The following is an 8,100-nucleotide window of genomic DNA, read 5'->3' as shown; positions in this document are numbered from 1 at the left end:
CTATTGACACTTTTAAGATTCTGGTGGCAAGTGCAGAGATCTACTGTTGTTGAAGCTATACAAGAAAAAAACTTTAAGTTTCTTGCATGTTAAACTTACCAACTACCAATCTGAACAGGCCTGCCTCTCTCTTCAGCCTCTTCTTTCCCTCCGTGTACAGGGACCAGCTTGCAAACCAACAACTGAGAGCAGTTTGAGGCAAGGTTCTAAGAAGCAAGTAGAGTCCTGAATGCCAAACTTAATTCTGTAGATCAAGGGTTGACAGACTATGGCCTGTGGGCCAAATCCCAACTTCCCTATGGTTTATTTTGTAGGCAAAGTTTTATTAGAACACATCCATGATCATTTTTATGGATTTTCTATGAATGTTTTTGCTGTGCAATGGCAGGGATGAAGAATGGCAATAGAGAACATACAACCCACAAAGTCTAAGAATATTTACTATATGGCCATTAACATAAACCTTTGACTTATCCCTGCTGTAGGCAATTGAGAGCCATTGAGGATTTTGAGTAGGTGAGCAGCATGTAAGATCACAATGGCACCACTACATAAAGGTAAATTAGAATATTTGACTGGGTTGTCTGGTTTGGGTCCAGGGCAGGGGCCAGTGCAACTGTCCCCTGAGGAGGAGAATGAGGAGTCAGGTAGGCCATATAGGAAAGTATTACAATAGTCTAAAAAGTAATAATAGTAGATGCCATCTATCAAATGGCTACTGTTTGGCAGGCATTGTGATGTGTACTTGGCAAGCATTAAAAGATTTTAATCTTCACAACAACCATGTAAAACACACAGTATTTTTATTTTCATTTCACAGATGAGAAAACTGAAGGTCCTGGAATTTATATTACTTCTCAGTCTCTTCTGCTGACTTTTTCTCTTCTTTTTCCCCTTAGAGGGCTATTCTTCCAGGAAGTTACAAACATGGATTCCAAAACAAATCTGACTAAGTCCAAGAAGCACCCTGGACTTCCAGCCAAGACGGAGGCATAGGTAAACATAGTGTGCCTCACACAACCAAAAGAAGGACAACAACAAATTTAAAAACAAAAACCAGTCAGAACTGACAGAAAATCAAACTGTATGGAAGTCTGACAACCAAGGAATTAAAGAAGAAACATTCATCCAGACCAGTAGGAGGGGCAGAGATGAGCAGCCAGGTGGAGAGGACTCGCAGCAAGGCAGTAGCTGGAGGACTGGGGCAAGCAAGGCAGCAGCTGGTGGACCCAGTGAGGTGGCAGCTGGCATACAGGTTGGCCCCACATTCACATGCAGATAAACTGGGAGGAACAACTGGGGAGCGAGACAGACCATGCAACTCAGAGCTCCAGTGCAGGGAAATAAAGCCTCAAAGCCTCTTACTGAAAACACCTAAGGGGGTTGAGGCAGCAGCAGAAGAAACTCCCAACCTCACAAGACAGATCATTGGAGAGACCCACAGGGTCCTAGAATGTACACAAACCCACCTACCCAGGAATCAGCACCAGAAAGGCCCAATTTCCTTGTGGGTAGCGGGGGAATTGACTGAGAACTGGCAGAGATCAGAGCAAGCAGCACTGTTCCATCTCAGACTTCTCCCCCACAGATAGTGTCACAACGCAGCAACATGGGTTGCCCCACCATAGTGAACACCTAAGATTCTGCCCCTTACTACATAACAGGCACACTGAGACCAAAAAAAAAAAAAAAAATTGCCCAAAGGAAAGAACAGATCAAAGCTCCAGAAAAAATACAACTAAGTGACAAAGAGAGAACCAACCTATCAGATGCACAGTTCAAAACATTGATGATCAGGATGCTCGCAGAATTGGTTGAATATGGTCACAAATTAGAGGAAAAAATGAAGGCTATACTAAGTGAAATAAAGGAAAATGTACAGGGAGCCAACAGTGACAGGAAGGAAACTGGAACTCAACGGTGCTGACTAGAAGGAAGAAAGAACCATTCAACCAGAACAGAATGAAAAGATAAGAATTCAAAAAAATGAGGAGAGGCTTAGGAACATCCAGGACATCTTTAAACATTCCAACATCTGAATCATAAGGATGCAAGAAGGAGAAGAGGAAGAGCAAGAAATTGAAAACTTATTTGAACAAATAATGAAGGAGAACTTCCCCAATCTGGCAAAGGAAATAGACTTCCAGGAAGTCCAGGAAGCTCAGAGAGACCCAAAGAAGTTGGACTCAAAGAGGAACACACCAAGGCACATCATAATTACATTATCCAAGATTAAAGATAGGGAGAGAATCTTAAAAGCAGCAAGAGAAAAGGAGACAGTTACCTACAAAGCTCAGACTGTCCCTACAAAGCCCATCAGACTGTCAGCTGATTTCTCAAAAGAGACCTTACAGGCAAGAAGGGTCTGGAAAGAAGTATTCCAAGTCATGAAAGGCAAGGACGAAGTAATCCAAGGCTACTCTATTCAGCAAAGCTTTCATTTAGAATGGAAGGGCAGATAAACTGCTTCCCAGATAAGGTCCAGTTAAAGGAGTTCATCATCACCCAGCCCTTATTATATGAAATGTTAAAGGGAATTATCTAAGAAAAAGAAGATAAAAAATATGAACAGTAAAATGACAACAAACTCACAGTTATTAACAACCACAACAAAAACAAAAAGAAACTAAGCAAACAACTAAAACAGGAACAGAATCACAGAAATGGAGATCACATGGAAGGTTATCAGCAGGGGAGTGGGAAGGGGATAGGAAATAGGTACAGAGAATAAGTAGCATAAATGGTAGGTAGAAAATAGAAAGGGGGAGGTTAAGAATAGTATAGGAAATGTAGAAGCCAAAGAACTTACATGTATGACCCATGGACATAAACTAAAGGGGGGAATGCAGGTGGGGGATGTGCAAGGTGGAGGGGAATAAAGGGGGTAAAATGGGACAACAACAACAGCAAAAAGAAAACATGATCCAAATATATGTTAAAAAGACTAAGTCCAAACCCCAGTTTTACTATTTGTTTTCTATTTGACCTTGAGCAAGTTACTTAATCTCTCTGTTCCTCAGTTTCTTCATTAGTAATATGATGTTAAAGATCAAAACAATACCTCCTAAGGTTCTAGCAAGGATTGAATGAATTACTGTATGCAAAGCACTTAGCATAGTACCTGGCACTTAGTAAAAGCCATAAACATATTTGCTATTACAGTAGGTACTTGAATAATGTCATTTTGTTTATGTCATTTCTTTATAATGTGGATGTGAAAAAAACATTGACTCCTGGCTGAGGCCACTATCTGTGTGGAGTATACATGTTGGCCCCATGTCCATGTGGATTGTCTCCAGGCACTCTGGTTTCTTCCCATATCCCAAAGACATGTATGTTAAATGTGCTGGCCAGACTAGTATCCTAGTCTAAGCGAGTGTGAATATGTGTGAGTTGCTCAGTTGTGAAAGGGTGTCCTATTTGGAGTTGGGTCCCACTTTGTGCCCTGAGTTATCCAGATAGGCTCCAGCCACCTGTGACCCCGAACTGGCATCAGCAGGCTGGAAAATAATCTTACTTGTTTTTATTCATCTTTCTCAAATATACATGTAGCTCATATTTATTTCAATGTTTAATGTTAGAAGTGTTTGGGGTCATTATTTAGAATTCTGGTGATATCTTTGTGACCAGAAATATGCTTGGGAACGTAACTCTTGTTTCTATCAATCATCCTAGGGTAAAATTGGTTTCATTATATGTCATTTCACTTAATGTCGCAGTTTCCAAGAACCTCTCTTAAATGAGGAATTACTGTATTTTTTCCAAACTCTAAATCTTGGCTTCCCCCAGGATTTGGTCCAGGACCCACTTTTCTTCACTAGCCACACTCCCCTTGTGACCCTTTCTAAAATTTCCTCATCCCATGGCACTTATTTCTCATTTTTACCTTGTTTTGTTTTCCTCGGGGCACAATCTGGAATTATCTTATTTATTGCTTTGTTCATGTATTTATAATAATCTGTCATTCCCACTGGACTGTAGTCTTACTCATTGCTGAATCCTCAGGGCCTAGAGTACCTGGCACAAAGTTGATGCTCCATAACTATTTATTGAACAAGAGAATGAACTTATCAAGTAAGTGGCAGGTATAGAATTCAAATGAAGGTCTCACTGACGCCAGTGCCCATGCCTTTCATCACCATGCCATGAAACTAGAGAGGAGAGGGTGAATGAAAGAAACCTTCAAATAGTAGAATGGAGATTAACAGCAACTGATTTGATGGCAGTGGAGATAGAAATGGAAAGGTTTGTGAGTCAAATACGATTTTGAGATTTAGGCTTGAATAACAGGGTGTCACCTGCTTAGCAGTCATAGTTGAACTATTAGTAAATACTTACAATTAAGGGAACTGGAAGAGAAAAGGGACAAGACAGAGAGGGAAGAAACAAAGGAAAGGGGCACATTAGGGTCCCAACAGGAAACAGATGAACACTCATAATAGGAAAATTCAAGGAGGGTTTAATAAAGGAATTGTTTTAAAAGGTGTAGGCAGTGTGTAGCAAAACCACAAGAGGGAGCACCATATGCTGGAGTTGTTAAAATCCTGAGGCTAGAAGAAATGTGGGAAGTGATTAGAGAACTCAAATGATTCCTGTAGAAGGACAACTCTGAAAAGAATTGTGACCTTTGGTAGATGGACACAACCAGCTCTAGATGACCCTATGAAGAAGGAGCTGAAGGTAATAAACAGCTTAACCTAGCTCTCCTATCTCTTTATGATACCCTGCCATGAGCTTCCAATGAACAAACCTAACTAGAAACTAACTGAAGGACAAGGGAGCCAGTTGATGGAATCTATAAAGGATAGCCTCCCTGGGATGCAAGCAGGGTGGAACAAAAAGTAGAGGAATGGATCTGTAGAAGCAAGTGAAAGATATCTAACAGAGTCTATCCCTTATGCTCCTCAGTGTCTACTCTTACCCTTTGTCTAGGTGAAGACTTTGTTTCACAAGCACAAGATCACACTAAGTCCCACAAGCTACTGTGTGATCACAGGATGATATCAATTCAGTCATATTTCCACTTGAACTTACAATAGTCACCAGTAGTGCTTTTCACATAAGGTGGTAGGGATGAAAGTAGGATTCAAAATGGTAACATGAAATGCAGCTGTTACAATCTCTGTTTTTGTTTAGGTAATAAAACTCTTCTTCCACCACCCGTTCCATATTCCCCTTACCCTCTCTTGGCATCCAGGCTAGATAAGGTTTTTAAACTAGTGGGAAAAAAAACAAACTCTTTATATCTAAAAGATGAGTTACTTGTGGTCTTATCTATATTATTGGGTTGGCTCAGTTTCCATTTTACCAGGATAAATTGGACAAAGGAGAATAATAACAACTCAATGAATCAACTGGGTTCCAAGAATAGTCCTCCTTTCTCCCACTGTATATCAGCAACCCAATTCTCTCTCTCCCACCCACCCTTGTAACTTGGATCAGCAACTCTAGCCAATGCAGGTGTGTCCAAAATGACCAGGTGATGTCTCAGCTCCCAAGTCAATGGAATCATGAACATTTGTGCTAGAGCAAGCATTCCTCCCTCAAGTCACTAGCATATCTAAACACACCAAATACAAGCTTGGAAACATAGGAAGAGAACATTAGTTATTAGATATTATAATAAGAAACAAGTCCACTCCTTGGTCCTTATACCTATACATTCTAGAAATGGGCTGCTAGTTTTAAGCATAAACTTTCCTATAGAACAGTACTCAAACCTAATAAGGTGTTGTCTCCCAAATGCTGCCATAACTGAGGCTTCAGCTGACCACTATACATTCTATCAAGAGAGGTATTTCTGGCTAATGGGGCACGTGATAAGACCAGTAAATTCCACAGGTGTGAGAATACTGTGCTACTTAATTCCTTTGTGGTAAAATGGATTTCTGGTCAGAGGCAACGTGGTATGGATGTATTAGTCAGGGTTCTCCAGGGAAACAGAACCAATAGTGTGTGTGTGTGTGTGTGTGTGTGTGTGTACACTCAGAGAGAGACAGGGTGGTGGGGAAGAGGAGAGTGTGTGTGATTTTAAGAAATTCGTGCAAGCCCCAAATCTTCAGGGTAAGTTGGCAGGCTGGAGATTCCAGCTAGAATTGTTGTCCAAGTCCAAAGGCAGTCTGTTCTTTTCTGCTTGGGACAGGTTAGTCTTTTTCTATTCAGCCCTTCCACTGATTAGGTTAGGTCCAGCCATGTTATGGAAAACAATCTGCTTTACTCAAAGTCCACCAATTTACATACGAATCTCATTCAAAAAACACTTTCACAGAAATATATACAATAATGTTTGACCAAATATCTGGGCCTAGCCAAGTTGACACATAAAATTAATCATTACAGTGTCCTGTTTCTGACACAAATAAATTATTCTCTGAATCTATAATGGTGACTGGGCAGAAGACCTGTGAACAGGAAAAGCAAATCTATACCAGGGTATGTGTCTATTCCTGTGAGGACCAAGTATTGCCCCTCTCATAATAGTAAAATTCTGATGTAATCCACATGCCTCCAGGTAGCCATCAGGTCCTCCAAGGTAATGGTGCCTTTTCAGGAGCTTAATACTGGCTTATGCTGTTAGCAGGGTGGATACCCAGCAGGAGGAGTAGCCAAAATCAACCTTAATGAGCTCTATGCTGCCAAGTACATGGTGAATCTCTATCCCTGTTCACATGTCCTTTCTATTGCACATAGGTCAATTGTGTAATCACTGGGGTGTCTAGGGAGAGACATGTACAAGCTGGGTCACCTTTCTCACATGATCACTGATAACCTCATCTGGATGAGGTACTCTCTGGTGGGCATTTATGTAGGACATAATTATCTTCACACTCTGTGCTCAATCCAAGAGAACCATCTACATATCTTTTCCCTAGATCTTGTTTCATAAATTGTCCAGTTATGTTTTTTCCCAAGTCCCTATCCAGCATATACATATCTCAGGCCATTTCTCCTTCCACACCAAGTTGACACCAGGTATTCCATCAGAGGTTCAGTGCACTGATAGGAATTACCTTTCCCATTGTCACAGCTACCCATAATGGACTTGTAGGGCAGTGATCATATTACTCAGAACAGAGTGATCAAAGTTACAATGTTCTATAGTCCCTGTATTGTTTGGGAGGATAGGAAATACATTGATTTACTTTTAAAACTTTATTAAATATGCATGTTAACATTTCTAGGTTAACCACTAAAGGAGTTATAGCATAGCATATAACTTTAAGAAAGGAAAAGAAAAAGTAATTGAGATAAACAGGCACATATTTTACCATATTAACCCAAATGGAAGCAAGAAATGAGATAGACAGAGAGAAACAAGAGAAGTAGGACAATGAGAAAACTCAAAATAAGATGTTAGAATGTAGAAACACCCAAATATATCATCAACCACAATAAATATAATAGACTAACATCTTCAGTTAAAGTCAATAGCTAGATAGAAAAAAAACCTTCTAATTCCAGTTGTAAGAGAGTAGCTTTTAGCAGACTAACTTTTCCACTCTAAACAATTATAAAAGTTATATATAGATATATGAAGTGCTTGGAGATATTAATAAGCAACCAACACTGGCAGGACTTTATCTGCTACTTTCCTTGGCAAATGACATGCTCATGAGGTGAAGTTCACATCCATGTAGGCATTTCTCAGAGGACATTTTTCCAATTTATGGAAATCGGGAATAAATCCCAAGCAGAAAGTGTCAGAATTTCTGGGATGAAGAGACAGAAGTACAGTTCAGGGCTACCACAGTGGCTGAAAAATCAGGGGAAAAATCAGAAAAAGAAGAGAATCACAGATAAATTAGTCCCACAGTCTACACATGATTTCCCCTCAAGTTGTTGGGAGATTCCTAAGCTACACATGTGCAGGTGAAACTATAATAAACAAGTAGTATGTTGGAGCCAACTCATACCACCTCATTAAAGGTGATTGATTGTGCACATCTCTTCCCAACATCACATTCTATGACATTACTTGTTATTGCCCATGGTGGGAGTATTTACAACATGTAAATTAGCAAATACTACAAATCAGGGTTTATCCATCCCCTGGAGACTTAGCTTACCAGACATGAAAGCATACAACAATATAAATCCCTT

The sequence above is a fragment of the Phyllostomus discolor genome, chromosome X (genome assembly GCF_004126475.2).
Source record: "Phyllostomus discolor isolate MPI-MPIP mPhyDis1 chromosome X, mPhyDis1.pri.v3, whole genome shotgun sequence".
Classification (NCBI taxonomy): Eukaryota; Metazoa; Chordata; class Mammalia; order Chiroptera; family Phyllostomidae; genus Phyllostomus; species Phyllostomus discolor.
Note: the sequence above shows the minus strand (reverse complement) of the source record.